Source organism: Nilaparvata lugens, chromosome X (genome assembly GCF_014356525.2).
Source record: "Nilaparvata lugens isolate BPH chromosome X, ASM1435652v1, whole genome shotgun sequence".
In the NCBI taxonomy this organism is placed as follows: Eukaryota; Metazoa; Arthropoda; class Insecta; order Hemiptera; family Delphacidae; genus Nilaparvata; species Nilaparvata lugens.
Window position 1 is genome coordinate 35,674,045 of NC_052518.1, and position 22,848 is coordinate 35,696,892.

The following is a 22,848-nucleotide window of genomic DNA, read 5'->3' on the forward strand; positions in this document are numbered from 1 at the left end:
GATTATTGTTTCACTTAAATCTGTGAGTTAGAGAAAGATGTCTTGGTTAAATCTGTCAGTTGGACAAAAATGTTTCAGTTGAAGCTCTCCTCCCAAACACGATTCACTTTAATCTGTCAACAGTAGAGCTATTGAATTTCTCATTCTCCTTCTTCTACTTCCAAACTCGATTCACTTTGGTTGAAAGAAAGCGAGTACTTCTTCTCTATTCTCACACTTCTTCCTATTCTTCTCCTTTCCTCTTTTTGAAAGTGACTATTTCTTCTCTGTTCTCTCTATGATAGCATGATAAATTTTTTGAATATGATTATTATTGTTTCACTTAAATCCGTCAGTTAGACAAAGATGACTCGGTTAAATCTGGGTGTAAGATGAAATGAATTTCTCATTCTCCATTCCTCTCCTTCCAAACTCGATTCACTTTGGTTGAAAATCACACAGTTAGAAGTAAGATGTTTCAGTTAAATCTGTCAGTAGGAGAGTCTTGGATTTCTCATTCTTCTTCTCCACAGTAAAAATCTCACAATTGGAAGTAAGATGTTTCAGTTAAATCTGTCAGTAAGATCTATTGTTTCACTTGTTGATAGTAACCTTTTTCTCATTCTCCTTCCAAACTCGATTCACTTTAATCTGTCAGCAGGAGAGTCATTGGATTTTTCATTCTCCATTCTTCTACATCCAAAATAGATTCACTTTAATCTGTCAGCACTAGAGTCATTGAATTTCTCATTCTCCATATTCTACTTCCAAGGACATTTCACTTAAATCTGTCAGTAATAGACTAATTGAAATAGACCGTGACTATCTATAGATTAAATGGAGCATAACTAGAGTCTTCTTCCTCTCCTTCTTCTTCCACCTAGAGAAAGTGTGAGAGAGAATCATCATTATCATCTTCTTCTTCCTCTTCTCTTCTTCTTCTTCTTCTTCTTCTTCTCCTCTTCTTCTTCTTCCTCTTCTTCTTCTCCTTCTTCTTCTTCTTCTTCTTCTCCTTCTCTTCTTCTTCTTCTTCTTCTTCTTCATCTTCTTCTTCTTCTTCTTCTCTCTTCTTCTTCTCCTTCTCTTCTTCTTCTCTCTTCTTCTTCTTCTCCTTCTTCTTCTTCTCCTCTTCTTCTTCTCCTTCTTCTTCTTCTCTTCTTCTTCTCTTCTTCTTCTTCTTCTCCTTCTTCTTCCTCTTCTTCTTCTCCTCTTCTTCTTCTTCTTCTTCTTCTTCTTCTTCGAGAGAGAGAGAGAGAGAGTATCATCTTCCTCTCCTTCTTCTTCTTCCTCTTCTTCTTCTTTAGATACATTCAACTTGAGTCTGTTCTGACAACACCAAAGGTTAACTCGATCAAGATCGTCCTGCAATCTGACACAATCATCAATGCTTTTTATTGACCTGTAAAGTTTTACATCATCTGCAAATATCAAGATTTCAGATTCTTTAATGCAATCAGGGAGATCATTAATTAAAAGAAGAAACAAAAGAGGTCCAAGATTAGATCCTTGTGGGACTCAGGTGGGGTTATCATAGTTTTCAGATGTGTGATTATTGTACTTCACTTGGGAAACTCTATCAACCAAATAGCTACGAAATAATTCAATTAAGTCAGGTGAAAACTCGTACATAATTAATTTATCTAATAATACATTAAAATCAACTGAATCAAATGCTTTCTTGAAATCTAAATATATTACATCTACACGGCCTTGCATGTCAAGGTGAGAGGAAACAAACTGTGTGAAAGTCAGCAAATTACTCACAGTTGATCTACTGGGCATGGAGCCATGTTGAAAAGGGGTTATTACATGCTTCACATGATCAAAAACTATTCTGTATAGAGCAGATTCAAAGACCTTTTCAGGAGAGTCCAAAATAGAAATAGGTCGAAAATTGGAAATTATATTTGGTTGACCTGATTTGAAAACTGGTGTTATTCAGGCAGTTTTCCATTTCGTGGGGTATTTATTAGTTTTCAAAGATAAATTGAAAATAAATCGCAGTGATTCAATAAGTATATTCTTACAACCCTTTATAATGTAGGCAGGAACGCCATCAGGTCCAACTGAACGTGTAGCCTTAAGTCCATCAACTGCGGAATTGACTTGATTGGCTGAAAGGTATGGAATGGTCAGTACTGGTAAATCGAAATTACGATTACTGTTATTGCGGTTTACATGTTGAGCAGCAGCATTATCGCGATCACCTCCTATGACATCATAGATGGATGAGAAATAATGCGCAAATGCCTTTGGCACATCAGCACCAACATACTTAACCCCATCCATTTCCAAACAATCGCCCTTTGATCTAGATTCCTTTTTACTACCAATATAGTTCCAGAAATGTTTAATATTCGAATCTATATTACTCTGTAGATTAGCTATATAGTCTTTATAAGAATTATTGATTCTAATTTTAATAGTGGCTCTCAGTTCAACAAATTTACTACGGTAATATCTAGAAAAAGTCATTTTTCGTGCACATTTTTTTTTCTGCTTGATTAATTGAATAATATCTCCAGTAAACCATGAGGGGATTTAGATTTAATTATTATATTAGATTTTGGTACATGCAATGAGAAGGCTCTGTATATAATTTCATAGAAATGATCAACTGCTAAGTCAACATCCTGAAAGTGATACAGTGCGTGCCAATCCGAGTTACAGAGCGTCCGGTAGAGTTCAAGGAAGTTAGCTTTTTTGAAATTATGATAAGACGAGTATACAGGCAAAGGCAAGGGGGTATTTCTTAAAACAAAATTTACTCCTATACAAGGATGATGAAGATCCTCAGGGAGTAAAGGAACGTTTTCTCGCAGAACATCTACAGAAAAATTTGCAAGCACCAAGTCCAGAGTTTTGAAACTTGCATTCAATACATTGTTGTACGATTTCATATCAAAAAATGACATGAAATTGAACAATGCTCTGCATTTGTGTGAACTATTACTCAAATTATAGTTGAACCCATTAATTTCATTGATATTAAAATCACCCAACACTAAAACAGAAGACGAACAAACAACCTCATTTGTTTCGAAATAATCAAAAAAATTAATATAGTCATCTATCCCAGCATTGGGAGAAAAGTAAACAATACATATATAAATAACCCTACCATTAATCAATGTTGATTTAACAAGCAACGATTCATACCTAGCACTTGCATTTCTAAAAATGAGTTGAGCTGACCATTTCGTGTTAACAGCCAAGAGAAAACCGCCACCCCACCGTTTACCTGACATAGTGCTATCTCTATCACATCTAAATACTCTATAACGGTAATCAAACAGTTCTCCATCATGAATTTCACCATTTAACCATGTTTCAGACAAGGTGACAAAATCGAAAGAATCAGCTAACACAGCTTGGTACAGAGCATGTTACTTAGTACGCAAACCACGCGTATTTTGATAAATTAAACTAACAACACGAGAATCACTAATAACAATCTATACATACTTCTAGAGGAAAAACAATATCATAGCAATCAGAAACAGCAAAGCTAACAACAGAAACAAAGTTAGATAAAGAAGATGATTCAAAAACAGAGCTATCAGTAATCAATTTAACAATAATCATATCAGTTCTTAGAATGCTGATAGAGCATTCAGAATCCAGTATTTATTGATACGAATCCAGATAACTATTGATTTAGACTGCATTATCAGCGAGCTTAGCAATGTCAATTTCAGATTTGATAGTATGAATCATAGTACCTTCACTTTTTCTTATCCTAATATTGCCAGATCTGTCAATCCACAGAAATTTAAAATCACGTTCACTCTTTACCTTTTTAGCCTTCGCAAATATTATCCTTTTACGTTGACTGAGTGATTGATTGATGTAGATGAGAGAGTCCATAGCCAAGCCCATGTGTCTAGTGTGCCATGTGATAATGTTCTTTTAACATGATGCTTCGCCAAAAACGCCTCCTTCACTGTACGGCGAACAAAGCGTACGATTATCCCCGATGACGGCCAGTTATTTAGCGGCTTCAAGCGATGACATACATCAATCATATCCTCTGTTATTTTCAAGTCCAACGCTTTACCCACACCAATAACAGTCTGCGTCACGTCTTCATTTTGAGAGGTAGGAACGCCGAAAATCTCCAGGGTGTTAGATCTGGAGTACTGCTCAGCGTTATCAAGATGCTCCTACAATTCACTCACTCGCTTGGAAAGGTTTTGGTTTTTTTGACGCAGAGAATCAATGAGTTCATTCAGCTTATGAATAATCGCCTTCTGAGCCATCAACAATTGAGAGTTCTCATCTAACTTCTCGTGACACGTATTAAGTGAACTTCCAAGATCATTTTCTAGACGCTTGAGCCCTCTATCAATTTTTTCACCCAGCAATCTTATCATTTCCTTAACGTCCTCGGAATCATTCACACCAGTGTCGCTACGGCTAAATCGACGCTTACGATTGCACGGCGAACACAACCAAGATCTTCCTGCTCCGCCAGAACACTCAATTCAGTCTCGTTCAACCCCACACACGACCCGTGATAGAACACTCGACACATTTCACATTCGATTTTATCCTTTGAGTTTCTAGAAACCGATTTCGAACATTTGACACAATTACTCATGATTTAACTGAACGAAAAGTAGGCCCGTTGGATAAGCTGATAAGGGAGCTCGATCGAGCTATGTCTTCTCTCATTGAATTCTGAACTGATACTGATGCTATAAGATAGGACTTGAAAGTTTATTTGGAATCTTAATGGCGGATTTGTACCATGTGACCGAGCTAACCAATCAGGAGCGTGACAGTCAATGGCCATACTGTGGGTAATATAGTTACTGTATTAATAGTAGGAACAGAAGCGGCCCCAAGTTGCTACCCTGAGGTACTCCTGAATTACTAGAAAACTTCCCTGATCTAATATTGTTGAAGAGTACAAAAAACAATCGATCAAGTAGGTATGAATGGAAAAAGGCTACAGATTCAGATCTGAATCCTAAGGCAAACATTCTCTGTATAAGGGTTTTGTGGTCTACTTTATCGAAGGCTTTAGAAAAATCAAGGTAAATGGCATCAGTACGTGAGCCTCTATCAAGGTTTGCAGGAACAAAATTAGTAAACAATGGAAGAGTGCTAAGTGTTGAACGTTTAGTCAGCAAACCATGTTGATTTTCAGATATTATTGATTTAAAATGATTGTAGATACGTTTATACAATATACATTCAATTATTTTCGCAGTTGAGTTCAAATTATATATGTTTCAATTATTAATTGTTATTAATTCGATAAGTTGTTCAATTTACCGTCTTTAGGGATTTTGAGTCACTGTTGCTTCTTTCCATCTACTTGGGAATCTGTTTTTGTCAATGGTGGGATTGAATAAATATTGAAGAGGATTGATCAAAATTCACAAACAGCCCTTGATTATATACGGTGGAATGTTGTCTGTTTCAAATTCCTAATGGATTCAACAACCTCATCTACAGTTATATTTTTTATATCAAAGCTATCAACTGTGCTACTGATTTCAGCATCTGTTTCAGCAAGGTCAAAAAGCAAAATGAGACATCATTGCTATAAACTGAAGCAAAATAGTTTGCAAATTGCTGTGGTACTTCACCAACAGGAATCTTAACACCATTCAATTCATATTCGCTAAGTACAGTATTATTTGCTCTTTTGTTTTTTATGTAGTTCCAAGAGTGTCTTACATTAGTCTTAACATCATTCTGTATGGCTGTTATATAACTATGTAATGGTGTCGGGGTTGGGGATTCCATCGCCCAGCTGCTTCATGCAACTGCAGACACCCACTCCGGAGCCCTTCTTCCCAAATCCCTTCTTATCTTCCTTCTGCTCCGGAGAGCTTGAATCATAGGGCGGCTGTTTTTCCATTGACTTTGCTTTTGAGCCACCCTCTCCTATGTGTGTGACTTGATGGATCCAAAAAGTCATGTGCAAAAAGTCACGCACAAACTTTCTCTCCTATCTGTCTTCCTTGACAAACTTTTCGTTTTCCTAATTTTCCTGTTATTTTTCTAAAAACTGCTTACTTGCAGAAGGATTCAGTGGAATACCAAAGGCTAAGGGAACAAACCCTGAGAGAAAAGGAGCCTGCTTGAAGGCTTAGGTAGCGGCCCTACCATCAAGCTAGGATGCCTTGGGCCAGTTCCCCAAGCATCTGAAATCTAACCTACTAAGAGAAGCAAAAATCGAGAGAAAACGGATTTATCGGATAAAGAATTGGCACAGATTGGATTTTATCAACTTTGGAACTCGAAATGTCGGGGGTTTGGCGGGGAAGGAGGTAGAACTGATAAATGAAATAAAGCTATTGAAAGATGGATATTTGGCACTAACAGAAACAAAAAAGAAGGGACAAGGCTGCATGGAACTTGAGGATGATTTTCCATTGATCTACAATGGTGTACCAATAAGTGGGAGAGCCAGAGTGGGTGTTGGAATCATGATTCATCCAGAACAGCAATGCAACATAAAAGAATGGGAATTTATAGATGAAAGAGTCTTAACAGTAGACACATCTGTAGGTGATGAATTATTCACAATAATAGTTGTCTATAGGCCAAATGAGGATGAAACTTCTGTTACAAAGGATAATTTCTATGAGATGCTACAAAAAACAATAGACCAAGCAAAAGGAGAGGTTGTGATAATGGGGGATATGAATGACAGAGTGGGAAAGAAGATCATACCTGGAGCACATGCAGTTGAAGCACAAGGGGAAAATGTGTCCAATGACAATGGAAAGAGGCTGCTACAATTGTGTGTGAATAATGATTTGGTTCTGACAAATACACATTTCCCACATAGAGACATTCACCGGTTCACAAGAGTGAAGAGTAACATCAAGAAATGATAGATCTATTATTGACTACATCATTGTTAAAACAGGTACAGAGTGAGAGATTCTAGAGTAATGAGAGGACCAACAATAATTGATAGTGGTAAACACCACTTGCTATTAATGAAAATGGCTTTGAAAACTCAAAAGTATAAGCCAAATAGTAGGAAACAAATGCCTCGAAAGTACAAGATCAGAACCTTTCAGCTCAAGGAGCAAAGTTACAATCAAAAATATAGAGAGATAGTAACTGAAAAAGTGAGGCGGGCTGAATATCTTATGCAAGCTGATGATCTAGAGGAGTGCTGGACACATTTCAAATGCATTATCATGACCTCAGCAGAAACAGTATGTGGTAGAATGAGGGTCGGCTCTCTGCAGAGGAAAATGTCGTGATGGACCATTGAGGTTAAAATAGAGGTTCAGAAGAAGAAGAAACTTTGTAGCAAATACTTGCGGTCAAAGATTGATTGATTGATTGATTGATTGATTATTTATTTCGTGTGCAAGGTCTGAAGAGACCCATTGCACAATAGAACAAAGAAAATACAAAGCATGTTATACAATTAATAAAACAAGAACAAAATACAAAGTAAGATAAATATAAGTATTACATTAGAAATAGTTCGACACCTGAATAATTATTGAACGTTCTTACAACTTTCACTAAGATTAACAATAAAAAATAGAACTATCCCATCTACTTTTTATCTTATTCTCTTCTTTATTTTTTTCCATAATATTTTTCATCTTTTAAGTTTTCTTTATTATGTAGTAAGGTTATCTATTAATTGTGTGAAAAAGGCTCTTCATGGTATTGTCTGTGAGCCTTTATATGTATATATGTATATCAATAAATAAATAAATAAATAAATTAGACATTTGGAACTTATCACTTATTTTATCGATTGTAAACATTTTATGAACTTAAAATGAGTTTGATATATCATTTTCGAAAATAAATTGATTATACTTTAATATAGACAAGAAAGATAACTTTAAAAACACTAATAAAGCTTAAAACATCAATTTTCCTTCCCTCGGACTCCTCGCGGACCACTTCTAGAGCTTTCGCGGACAACTTATTGGGAACCAGTGATCTATTATAAATATGTAGAAAGATAAATTTCAATTTTGTGTATTCCCGCATCCCATTTATTGGATTGAACTTCAAATAACCCAATTTCAAAATATTTTTTGTGGCTTAATTGAATATAACATTTCATGAAATATTTAACCATGATTAAGTGCTGATTAAAGACGTCTTGACTCCTCTTCAGTACTGAGTACCCTACCTATAACATGTTGGTACAATAGCTATTGATATGATTTTCGAGTTGCATTACCACGAGCAGTGGTTAAGATTAGAAATATCACTAAATATAAACAATAATGGTTATGTGTTTTATTTTTCAATTTCTTACATGTTTATTGAATTCATCAAGTAGTACTATGGCTAGAATAATTGGCTCTTACAGAGTTTATATTTAATGTTGTGCTTTACAATATTTTCGTCAGACTTATTGGCTGAATAAAACATACTATTTAAATGTTATGGAAACTATTGTGATGAGAATTCCATCATGCTTCTAGAGATAGATATGAGAACTTCATTATTCGTCAATGGAACATTATTATTTGTCAGTGTAATAAATAGGGAACTTGTGAAAACCAGTGCTATGATCTATTCTTAAATCTAGAAAATTCAATAGCCTACATGATCCTGTTCTACCACTACAGTGAATTATATACTCTGGTGTAATCCATTCAGATAGGGAAGAAAATTGTCTAGTTTTCTGTTACTGATTTCGATATGTAGATGATTTGCTTATGGAAAGGAAGTAACAGACAACTAGATAATTTTCTTCCCTATCTGAATGGATTACATCAGAGTATAAAATTTACTGTAGAGGTAGAACAGGATTATGTATTGAATTTTCTAGATTAAAGAATAGATCATAATACTGGTTTTCACAAGTTCTCTATTTTCAGAAAACCAACCCAACTGATGTTATCATTCCTCTTCAATTTTGTCATCCTATTCCTCACAAACTTGCTACTTTCAATAGCATGGTCTATAGAGCACTAACAATACCTATGAGCCATCATGATTTTAATATAGAGATCACTAAAATTAAACAGATAGCTGTCACAAATGGTTATGAAGAGAGTATGGTGGTTAGATTATTGAGTAAAATTAACAGACAAATTTCAATCAATTCTAACTTTGTAGGCTCAAACTGTGAGGAGAAGACTTGGATAACAATCCCATATTTAGGCCTTGTATCTGATAAGATAGGTACGAAATTGAAGAGGAATGGTTTTCATGACACTTTCAAGACCAAACCGATTTTTGATAGACTATTTAGCTGGAGTAATGACAAAATTGATATTTGGGATAAAAGTGGGGTGTACAAACTTAAATGTGGTGATTGTAATGCTTGTTATGTGGGTCAAACTGGTAAAAGTTTCAAAAGTAGAATTAAAGAATACATCAGAGATTGGAATAAACAAAATGGGGAATCCAACTTTGCAGAACATTTGATAACAAATAATCACAAGTTCACAGTTGAGGAGAATGTTGAGTTTCTGCATGTGAATAACAAAGGCAGATCTTTGAATATTCTAGAGGCTTTAGAAATAACAAGAGTAATAAGGGAAAACTCCCAGTATAATGACCAGATTCATTACAGCCAATACAACACTACGAATTTAGTTTTATCATAACATTGTAAGCATACATTAGTCAATAGTTTTTTCATTTACATTATTGCTTTATTATCTTTCACACTTTTTTACTTGGTTCTTATTTTGAACTGAATGTAAATTTTGTTATCATGGCAAGTCTTTTGCTTGAACCGCCATTTTGTGACACCGTTGATTGGGTGGAGACTGTCTAGCTGGGCCAATGGCAGGCGTTCATGCCCTTGACCAATAGCAGTACTCGCCTACTAGTATAAATTCTGCTGCTCTTGTATTAAATTAAGTTTTAGTTTATCAGAGATTGACAATGGTGTAATAACCGAAACCGGTCTTTCCAAGTATCAATAAATCTATGGTTCTTTGACAATTTCTCAGTCTTTTTCATTCAGTATGAATAATTACCACAATATCAACTTCCCAACTACACAAAAAGTGAATGATAAATCAAATATTTTTCCTTATGCACTTTCAATGTAATTCGTTACATCCTGTAAAAGTACGAAGGAGTGAGTCAATTTTGTTGACCAACGAACTTAATCTGTAAAAAAGTTTGAAGAATACATGTTCAAAATTTAAAGCTGATTGATCATTTCTTTTTAAAGTCATTGTAAAATTTACAAACAGACGGGCAACGACTTTGCCTTCAATAAGTAAAAAGTGATAACTCACTAATTCTCGTTCAACTATCATTAAATCTGACTTCCATGGGTTGTAAATGAAAAAAATTCCAACTCACTGAGTTCTTTAGGCTTGTCATTACAGTTGACAATAATAATTAAGATAATAGACGACTATAAAGTAATTGAAATGTCGTCTTGCTCCAGTATGCACAAGAGATTATATTCTCATCTTTAATGCCAAAGCTTTTAATACAGTGGAATACTACTCAAATATTGAAATATGGGGTACCTGACACGCAGGAACGAACGAAGTACTTGAAATAGTATATTTCGCACCTAGAGCAGAAAATGAGATTTTTCCAGCTCGAAATCGGTTTTCAAGTCCGAGGCCGTAGGCCGAGGACTAGAAAAGATTGAGAGCTGGAAAAACATTTTTACCCGTGGTGCGAACGATATTTTTCGCCACACTACAGGTATTGCTGACAAAATAAATAAAGAATACAAAATAAAGAATACTCGTTAAGCTATCGTACCTATCTCTTGATTTTAGTGGTAGAAGATTTGCAGTCAGGATTTCAGATTCTTTTAAAATTTCACTTGGAATACCACAGTCATCTTCAAGCATTTTTGAAAATTCGGAATGCACTAATCAACAATAAATAATTGAATAAAACTGGTTGCGAAGCGAATTAGTTTGATTCGAAACTGGAACTAAAATCATGGCGACTTCAGCTTATTATGAAAGTGGACACTCGCCCGATCTAGCGGATGACTTATTAATAATAATTAGCGCGTTGTTTCCAGCCATAAGCGGCTGGAAAGAGACAACTTTCTGACCTAGACCGGAAAAGAAACCCTTTTCTGACGTCGTCTGCAAACAAGGTCTTTCAGATCTACGTAGGGACTGGAAAACAGCTGCTTTCTGTGCAGTGTGGCGAAAATTAGTTTGCTGGGTGCAAATGTACTTCGCTAGTCATTTTAGGGTAACAACCGTGGAAGATGTCACAATTTCTTTGTAAGAACTAGTATAATGAGGAACGCAATGATGAAATCACAGGCAAATAACTCGATAACAAGATGGCCGCCAAAATCTTCAGGGTTTTGTTATATCACCTGTATTTCATTAACTGCTCAAGATATTCTACCGTTTTTTTAGAAAAAATATTTGGAAAACTTTTCTCTACAATTTCTGTGATATTTAAGTAGTTCATCTTACAACATTATTTATTCAATAGTTTTTTTTCATTAATATTGTGTGGAGGTAAAATGATTGTGTGGAAAATCCCGCTCATATGGTAAGGGCCTGAGGCCTAACTAATATTATTTTTTACTTAAACTTGAAAGATTATTATTAAAAGTGATAGATTATCATATCTTATAAAGATGGATATAGATTTAGATGCTAGTATCACTGATTTGTAGGTTAAAACATACATATTTTATTGTTTCGATCAGCTGACTTTAGTTCAGCAATTAGTTTTTGAAACTGTTCCTGTGAAATCCTGCACTCTTATTGGTCGAGAAGTTGTACTGTAATGTAGAAAGCGTTGCATGATGTGATGATTAGTTTTGAAAGAAAATCCATTAGGAGAAGGAACCTCTTATTAAATTGGTTTTGATATTGTAATGTTCACATTAGAACATGGTCGTAGATGTATGAAGTAGTGGATGTGATTCTAATAGAAACAGCAGTTGACCTACAGCGCAGCAGTCAAAAACATTCACTTCCAATTAATTTTCAAATAAAATGATAGAAGAAAGAAAATTATCATGCAATAAAATAGTATTCCTCTACAAAGCAGGAAGAAGAAAGCATTGACTGAAAAAAATACAGCATTCATTATTTGGCATACAATATAAAGTATGCAGCATGACAATATTCAGTCCAAAAATAAGATACAATCAATCCAAGATAATAATCAGTCATGAGCAAGTAGGTTGATCTCCCGTATTATTGAACTTGATGTCTCACAATTAATCATTCTGAAATAATTTAATATACATGTACATATTTACACAATAGAAATTATCAAGTACCCTGTATTTCATTATACCACCACTCTTCAAGAGCTGAAGTTAGTTGTGTTATAAAGGGTTCTTGAAATAAAGGGTACTTGATAATTTTAATTGTAATTCAATGATCAGTATCGTTGTTCTGAAAAGAAAAGTGAATATAATTTATACCCAACACTATACAGTTATAAAAGACGATTGGGCGGGGAAGCCCGCCTCCCAGCCGGAGCGCGAAACGCGGAGGCTGCTAACCCACCCTGCTGGGGGTGCAGGGGGCGAAGCCCCCTACCGAGCGCGAAGCGCGAATATAATTTATGTATACACAGTTTTTTGATACAGTAATATCTCTATTATCTACTGAATTATTATTTCCAATGTGAATCCCATTTATGAAGTGCAGTAGTTTCAAGAAGTTTTCTTGCGGATGAAAAATCGAACGTCTCAAGAGAACACGACAGAACAGCTATCTATCTAATCTCAAGGTCACGAGAACCAGTTACTGTAATGCTGGTTGTCGAATCTGCACCTTAACTCCATACTCACAGTATGAATAATGTAATAATTGATCAACATCACCGTTACAGTGGAACCTTTTCATTCAAAGCCTTCATAGTACATAATCCTAAAGGGAAATTCATTGAATCCCCTTTAAACCTTGTAACTTTGTAACACTTAATGCTAAAACACCATTTTATTACTTATAATCTTCTTTTAATGAATTTGGTATATTTGTTTTATTCATCGCAAAATCAACTACAGTGGAATCTCAATCCCATCTGTAGAGGATAGCCTTAGGAGCCTTTCTCATAGTTCATTTTAAAGCTTTTTCACAAACCTAAAAACCTAGGTTTCAGAAACCTCAATTAGAAAAATAGTGGCACGTTACAACGAATACCTTGATAAATTGATTCCCCCTATATTCTCAGAATAGTCTTATCTAGTCTAAACTGTATCCTAAAAGTAATATCACCGAGTTTTCAAAGTTGAATTACGGGACCCAAAGTTTTGGGAATTCAATACGCCTATATAGAATTTAAGCTCTTTGTGAATTTGGCCATTTCTAATGAGTGCTTTTAAGCTAATCTATTTTCTTTATAACTATTAATTAGTATAGGGTGATTCCATTGTAAGGACGATTCGTATTGTTTGAACATAATGCAATTTTAACTTAATTTTGTTTTGCAATATAGAAGTATTTTGATATTGCAAAGAACCCATTCCCCACACACAGACTCAGTGTTTGTGGGAAATATTCACCATAATGTAGGTCTACAGTATAAATTTTTACGATTTGTGAATAAAACACAATTCGATTTTAATGTATAAATATTTTAAACTTGCATTTCCTTATTTACCCACTTCCATATTTACCCACGGAAATATGCTCTGACTTCACGTGAAACAATTGTCTCTTTGGTTGTGGGGGAACATACTTTGCGTGGAAAAGAGCAGTCTCAAGCAAACCGCGAATTGAAACACACTAAAAAACCACCTAGCCTTACCTCTCAAGTAGAAACTTTTTCCTACTTGGTTTGTTCATTTGATTGAAATTCTGATCATAATTAATAGTTAGAATTTGCTTAATCTAAATACAGTGTTGATTCGCGCGATTGAAGTGGAGTTAAATGTGTTTATGTTTATTGACAATACCAGTGAGTGGTACGTAAATACTGGTTCTTTAAATTTAAATATTTCAAACTACAAGTTTCAAATGCTCTGCAGTGGACCGTATAGAATGAATCAAATCTTTGAGTTGAATAATATATCCATTCAGGAAAACTACATACAAAGAACATAGAAAATCAGAAAATGTACTCACCAAATCCCAAATCCAACATGTCGCGAATCTAATTGTTTCCCTACTTATATTTGAGGTAAAAGTTGGACAGTTGGATATAGGATATAGATGAGAGGAAAAGATAGGTGAAATTATGCAACCGAAAGTGCAACTAATAAAGTTGGTTCCTTGCTGTTTTCCCGTTCTGAGATGGAGTTTACTGTCTGGATATATAACACTATGACTTGAACGAATAAATGTATAGGCCGAATTTCCTATAATATTAAACGACACGAATATTTAGGCAGATTCAGGACAAATTTCCTGAATCTTAAAGCCTTGAGAGCAAGTACATAGCTGTACGAAAGCTAAATCCACACTGACTGGCAAACTTTCCAGTGCTTGGAACGATAAATTGATGAGTAATGGATATGAAATTATAGAAACTCTCCTGCCATCTGGCTGTCAATGAGCGAATGAATACAATTTCAAATAACCTCAGCATCATCCCTCCCCGACTGAAAAGCAATTTTCAGACTACCTCGAAAAGCAATATATATGGCGAATATATATATATATATATATATATATATATATATATATATACAACAAAAGCCATGACAACAAAAATTTATTGTGTTGGCGACGGGAACAATTTTGTTACTGGCTTTTTCAAACAACTCGCACTTGTTGGCAACTCGTACTTGTCCATCAGCTCCAGGGAAAACCTCTTCCACAATACCAATAGGCCACTATATAGGCCTTTATATAGTGGGAGCCACATTTTCTTAGATCAGCTAGTAATCAACCAATTGTATTAATACTTTGTAAATAATTGTACTTTATATGCTTTTTGTAATCAAGTCTCAATTTGAATAAACTCCTCTGGTCGTTTTGTACCCTCGACCAGAAACATTATTATTATTACTGCAACGGTGCTAAGTTAGGCTTGTCGACAATTACTACGGTACCAATGGTGAGAGGGGGCGACGACTTAGTCCATTTTTCCCGTGTTTGTAACTCATGTAAATATTCCACTCTCCACCTGTTCCAGAATGATTGCACTAACTGATCAATTAGTTCATGTCGTGTAAGACGATTTACTGGAATATCAGTTACATCTCTCATAGGGATGCTTCCAATGGCGTCAAGATCAAAAAATGAGCAGGTGTCAGTGCGAGAGGTTCGCGCGGATCTTCACTTAATGGACATAACGGCCTGGAATTCAAGACGGCCTCAACTTGCACTAACACTGTATTAAACTCTTCATAAGTGAGTAGTTGAGTACCGATCATTTGGAACAAATGCGATTTAACGGATTTGACATTGGCTTCCCAAATTCCACCAAAATGGGGAGAGCCTGAAGGGATAAACTTCCAATCTCTACGATACTCCGCCAATTCGTTCATGAAAGAGTTTTGAAATTCAGTCGAATTCAATAACTGCGATAATTTTTGTAACTTTTCATAGGCACCGACAAAATTTGTGCCACAGTCAGAGTACATAACCCTACAAGGGCCTCGACGAGAAAGGAAACGGCAAAATGCTGATAAAAACATGATTGTTGATAGATCTGAAACTAATTCAATATGAACAGACTGATTAGGATTCACAGAAAAACAGAATGAATCACTACCAGGTTGCCATTTAAACCAAGGACAGCTAACAGATTTCCCAACTCGAAATCTTTGGACACAACCGATTTTTCATTTTCGGAGAAATCCATCATTAATTCATGTGAATTGGAGCTCCATTTCGTAAGTTCAAACTTCCCTCTCTTGAACAATTCTTTGGCTTGACTACAAAGTCGATTTGCTTCACTCAAGAAGACGTGCTTGTCACAAAATCGTCCATAAAAATTTCCCCAGGAAGATGAGCTTGAGCATCAGGGGAACTTTATCCCTCCTCTTGAATTAGTTCATGAACAGTTCTGAGAGCTAGGAACGGTGACTCACTCAAACCGAAGACGACAGTTTTTAATTAAAAAATTTGTATGGGATCATTAGACGAAAATATCCATAACAAACGCTGAAATTTTCGACATGATTCATCGACAAGAATCTGTCTGTACATCTGCTTTATATCAGCAGTAATGGCGATGGAAAATAACGGAAAATTAACTAATAAAACGAAAGTATCAGTTTGCAACTTGGGTCCGACATGAAGTATGTCATTCAACGACACACCAGTAGTAGTTTTTGCGCCTGCATCAAAAACGATACGCAAAGGCGTTGACTGACTCTGAGTTTTGATTACAGCGTGATGAGGTATAAAATAACCACTCTTATCATTCTGATTTTCGACTAATCCCATGTGACCTTGCTCAAGATAGTCTATGATTACATCATGATAGGCTAAACGCATGTTTGGATCCCGCATGAGTCGTTTCTCCAAACTGATGAGCCGGCGTTCTGACACAGCATATGAATCACCGATAAAATCAGGAGATTTAGAGAACGATAGTGAAACAACAAACCTTCCTGAGTCTTGTCGCCGAACGGTCGAAGTAAAGTTGTTCTCACATTCAAGTTCCTCCTCCGTGAGTTGTTTTCCTAAATCCGGAATGTTTTCAACTTCCCAAAATTTTCGAACTATACTATTCAACGGTGAGGTGAGACGAGTCATCGGAAATGTTGAATGTTCGGCCGACGATTGAGATAAAAAGGAGCTCTACCCATTAAAATATAACCAAAAACGCTTTCTAAAGCCGTCAAAAAATTTGATTCAACTCCCACTCGACCACTTTGAAAAATAGAGGGTAATAATTCAGCTCCTACAATAGCATCAATTTCGCTGGGGATATGATAATTCTCATCAGCGAGTTGAATACCAACCAATCAATAACATAGAAAATCAGAAAATTTACTCACCAAATCCCAAATCCAACATGTCACGAATCGAATTGTTTCCCTACTTATATTTGAGGTAAAAGTTGGACAGTTGGATAAGATATAGATGAGAGGAAAAGATAGGTGAAATTATGCAACCGAAAGTGCGACTATTAAAGTTGGTTCCTTGCTGTTATCCCGTTCTGAGATGAAGTTTACTGTCTGGATATATAACACTATGACTTGAACGAATTTCCTATAATATTAAACGACACAAATATTTAGGCAGATTCAGGACGAATTTCTTGAATCTTAAAGCCTCGAGAGTGAGTACATAGCTGTACGAAAGCTGAATCCACACTGATTTAGCAAACTGTGGCAAACTTTCCAGTGCCTGGAATGATAAATTGATGAGTAATAGATATAAAATAAAATTATAGAAACTCTCCTGCCATCTGGCAGTCAATGAGCGAATGAATACAATTTCAAATGGCCTCAACAGTGAGAAATTGGTTTAGTGACAAGGTTTGATCATACAGGGATTGATAAATTTTATAGATGATAAGTGCCATTTATTTCTTGCTCATGTTGAAACCCCAAATTGACCAAGTCCCTAATTATTAATTGATAGAAGTAAAATGAGTAGTCCACGCTACCTTCGTAAACAATATAGAATTCCAGATCAGTTTATAAAAATCTTACGGACTGCTTTCTTGAGTTATACAGGGTGATTCATAATTATGGTAAAATATTTTAATACGTGATAGTGGAGGTGAAAATAAGAAAAAAAGTTCATATAAACATATATCCATAAACGCTTCATTAGCGAGCTATAATACAGGGTGAAAGATTTCGCCCGGAATTCAGTTCCTCTGGTGAAATACACCGATGCTGAATTGTTTGGGGACTAGTTTTTGAAAAACTTATGCTGGAAATATATGGAAGAATATCTGAAAAATTGAATTAAACTAGTCTAGAAGCAGTAGTGTGAGTAGTTTTTGAGAATAAAGTTTAAATATGCAAAAAATCTAAGTAGAAAAACACAGACTTCTACGTTTGATGCCCAATAACTTTCTTTAATGATCAGTAAACAAATAATTTTTCGCAACGAAAATCGTAGAGAATTTAATTTTGAAGATAATTATGTAAGCTGTGTGAACTAAATTCAAAAAAAAGTTGAATAAAATGTATTCTTATGTAGTACATTACACCACAAAAATTTGCTGTTTTATGAGGAGAGAACTAATAACTCATAGGTTGTAGCTGATTGCAAATAAAACATGGATTTTGATAACAGCTGTTCCAAAACAGCTGATTTATTATGTTTTGAATAAGAAGATATTTAAAAGAAATTATCAGCTGAAAATTATTTTCAGAAATATTTTAGCTCACTGTTGAACAAAAAAAAACAAACTGTAAGTTAGGCCTACTGTAACCGCGCTGTGTTTTTTGTTTAATCTATTAACCAGTTATTTGTAACCATTCCACATTGCTTTTGTGTTAAGTGTTAACTTTTTAAAAAATGGCAGGTAATCTTAGACATTATTCATACTCCGAATTAGCTGATATGCATTTAATGTATGGAATGGGACACTACTGTAAAAGTACTAAAGCAAGACGTTTGTATCAAGAGAACTTTCCTAACCTAGTATGTCAGGTTTTTAATAGGGATGGGTATCGATACATCGATGTTTAAAAACATCGATGTTTACTGTTCGATGTTTTTCACTTATCGGTGGTTTTACCTAGACATCGGTCATCCGATGTTTTTCCCAACTAAAATGAATTTTTCATTTAGGCTCTCTGTATTTTTATGTGAGACTGTTGGATACTCTTGAAGATTTGCATAACTTGTGGTCGGATTCTTCGTTTCTTAGGAAGAAACAGTTTTTTCTTATTACAAGTGCTTTCCTCAACATACGTTCACACCAATTAATCTAGCTCTGGAATAGAGGTCCTCGCAGGCCCGGCCCCAGGGGTGGGCGGACCGGGCGGTCGCCCAGGGCGGCAGGGTTTGGGGGCGGCAAATTTAAAGGACCGGAAAATTTTAAAATACAAATAAATTTAATAATAAATTCATAATATCAAATGTGAATGGTATATAAGAAGCTTCTCAACCACGAGCTAATGAAGACAATGTCCATCAACAATGTCCCAGGAACGTCTTAGTGGTCTAGCGAACATAAAATAGTTCAGTCCACAGATCTTGAAGAATTGGTGGAGGAATTTCCCCATGCAAAGGTCAGACGAGTTCTACTTGATTAAACAGGTGTGTTAAACAAACTTGTAGTTCTAAGTACTTATTTTTTCCTTAAAATATCACTCATATTTGAAAAATCATAACTCAGTACTCATTGGAGATAGAGAGTTCCGAATGATCTCATTTCATTCAGAATTTTATAATCTTAAAAAAAGCGTGAGCAAATTTTTTTGTCCGATCACTGATTTTGCCGGAAATAGCTGAAATTGGAAAATGAACCTAAAATACGAGGTTTTTGGGCCACTCTGTATATAGCTCAAGGGAATTTTGCATGGTTCTGAACCTCTCTCATGTATCCAAATAAAATATTAAAAAATCAGAACTACGATATAAATTGCAAGCACACCCCCTCTTTTATGTCTATATTGACTGGACTTTACTGTTCCCCAATTGAACATTTGTTTAAATGTCAATAAATATTGTTAAACATAATTTTTTAGAGTTTACTGAGACTCTGTCGTGTCGCATCACAGCGGAGACACAATAGTAACGCTGGTTACACACTGGGCGGTTTCTGCCGCGGCGGCGAAACTGCCGTCGCCGCCTCGAAAAAAAGTCGAGCTTACACATTCAGCGGCAAAAATACCGCCAAACATTGAGCGGCAAAACTACTGCCACGTATGATCAGTAGCCAAAATAATTCTTGTAGTTCTTCATCGCAAATGTGTTGTGACTTCTCTGTTTCATGAGTGTTTAGTTAATAATTAACTAAACACTCATGAAACAGAGAAGTCACATATTGTATTCTGCACATTTTTTGAAAGTATATTATTAAGTGTTTAACTCAAAATGGAAAGGCAATAACTTTTACCACTTTTGTTGTACCGTCGAAGGAAAAGAAGACAGCAGAGAAATCGCCTTGTTTGGATTCATTGAAATGAACGTTTTTATTAAATCGACAGCGATATACAACATATTACAGTTTTTTCCTTGTCATCCAGAGTTTCAAAATCCCCCCTAATCTCCAGACACACATCCTTCCACGCATTCCTTGTTGCATCTGGATCCTTAAATATGTCGTGGGTTTTGTCCCACAAAACTGGCCTCTGTTCTACAAATGATATTAACAACTCATTGTCCATTAACTTACTCATTTTCTCACACTCGTCAACCACAAACACTTAAAACAATAAATAAATGTTATAAACAACTCACAAACTTTACATCAAGACACAAATTAAAAGGCTGATTTTCAAAGACCTCTGACTTGAAGCAACTGGGAAAGACGACTGATCTTCGACGACGGTAGACAACCGCCAAATGTGTTAACGCCCATTTGGTCACGTACGCCACTGCGTAGACAAGAGCGGCAAAAACACCGCCAGCCGCAGTGGCAGTGGACGGCTGCACAGCTGCCGCCAACGGCAATATAGCCGCGCGGCGTTTCTGCCGCCCGGTGTGTAAGCTTCAATTCAAGTCCATAGACTACTGCTTGAACGGCGGTGACAGCGAAATTACCGCCCCGGCAGAAACCGCCCAATGTGTAACCTGCATTAGACGATCGCTCAAGGAAGGGGTAGGACCCGGGATTAGCAATTAAAGACGGGATACTTGCGGGGGGGGGGGCGGTTGCCGATCTCGCCCAGGGCGGCAAAGTCCCTAGGGCCGTGCCTGGGTCCTCGTATTGTAAGGTGTGTAGATATCCATATAAAAAAACTTTAATCATCTCCATTTCCTAAATAAAACTATCAGGTATTGAATGAATACGATATGAGTAACAATGATTGCTAATATTAGCTTAGGATGAAATTCCAAGACAGAATCTTCGAGGATATCCCGAGAGGTTTCTGACTTAACTATGAAGGTGACAAATCTTGTTAACTACCTATAATAGAGTTGATGTATCTTTCTAGTCACAACTTGACTTCAATAGACTGTTACTTGAATACCACAAGTCCAAAATTGCTGTAATTCCAGTTAGTAACTGTTAAAATATTGAAACAAAAGCTCCAGATAAAATTGTAGTCACTTTAGAAGTTTTTTTGTACTTTTAAGTATTTCGAGATTATGAAAAAGATATACCAATGAATCAATCCACTTCCAAAATAATTGAGTTATATCTATACAAAATAATAAACTAATACTCTGTAAGCTTATTAACAGAAATGTTGTGGGTTCAATCAAATTGATTTCACCCTGTTTTATCATTTTTATCAAGAATAAGTGTAAAGTATCATATACTGTACATTGTATCATTTTCACTTTATTAATACTAATAAAAATCTATTCATTCATCGTTTCTGTTGCTTTTGAGTGATTATTTATTCAAAATTATTCAATTTTGAGATAAAGATTCCTAAGTGAAAAAAAAATGGTAGCTATAAGGATAACCGCAGAGTTTTGGATACTTCAAATATGATATTTGTAGTCTCCTATCATCCAGGAACAATACCCTAGAATATTCAAAACTACTTCTGAAATACTCTGTATAATAGTCTTCATAGTATCATCCGTAAATGTACAACGATGCGTCGATGTTTTAAACATCGATGTTTAAAAACATCGATGTTTACTGTTCGATGTTTTTCACTTATCGATGTTAAGGTGAAAAAAACATCGATGTTTTGAACATCGATGTTCTGTCGTTCGATACCCATCCCTAGTTTTTAAGTTCAAGATTTTCTTCCACTATATTCATCAACGTCTGTCTGAAAAAGATTCTTTGATATCCAAAGAGCACATTTATGCAGGCAGACCCCGATCTACTATGACTGTTGAGTTAGAAAAACAAGTTCTTAATGAAATTTATGAACATTCAGAGAAGAGCACAAGAGAATTGTCAGTGCAGTTTAATGTCAATCAATCTATTATTTGGAGGATATTAAAATAGCAACAATTACATCCATACCACCTCCAGAAAGTACATACTCCATTGCCACGAGACTGTATTCCCCGTGCTGGTATTTGCCGATGGTTTTTAGTAAAACTTGTTTACCCAAACTTTTTAACAACCGTTTTATTTACCGACGAGGCACACTTTACAAGAACAGCTATCGTTAACGTCCATAACCAACATATTTGGGCAGCTGAGAATCCTCATGCCACCAATCCTAATCTTCCTTAACATCAGTTTTCAGTGAACATTTGGGCAGAAATCATAGGAGATCATCTACTTCTGTTCGAGCTTCCTCCCAGGCTTAATGGCATAATCTACTAGTCTTTTGGTATAAGATTAATGTCATTTAGATATGCTACTTTCATATTAAAAACTTTTCACAAAAAACCGAATATTTTATTTGCAATCAGCTACAACCTATGAGTTATTAGTTCTCTCCTCATAACACAGCAAATTATTGTGGTATAATGTACTACATAACAATACATTTTATTCAACTTTTATTTGAATCTAGTTCACACAGCTTACATAATTCTTTTCAGAATTAAATTCTCTACAATTTTTTTTGAGAAAAAATATTTGTTTACTGGTCATTAAATAAAGCTATTGGGCATCAAACGTAGAAGTCTGTGTTTTTCTACTTAGATTTTTTGCATATTTCAAATTTTTTCTCAAAAACTACTCACACTACAGCTTCTAGACTAGTTTTATTCAATTTTTCAGATATTTTTCCATATATTTCCAGCATAAGTTTTCCAAAAACTAGTCCCCAAACAATTCAGCATCGGTGTATTTCACCAGAGGAACTGAAATCCGGGCGAAATCTTTCACCATGTATAGCTCGCCAATGAAGCGTTTATGGATATATGTTTATATGAACTTTTTTTCTTATTTCTACCTCTACTATTACGTATTAAAATATTTTACCATAATTATGAATCACCCTGTATAATGTGCAGTAATATGTCACAGTTTCTTTGTTCTTAAAATTTT

General features: G+C 35.4%; 1 protein-coding gene across 1 annotated transcript in view; it reads right to left on the reverse strand.

Moving 5' to 3' along the window:
• Positions 1 to 22,848, reverse strand: part of LOC111049205 (sodium- and chloride-dependent GABA transporter 1) — a 168,510-nt gene that overhangs the window by 34,684 nt on the left and 110,978 nt on the right. The gene's annotated exons all lie outside the window — the stretch shown is intronic.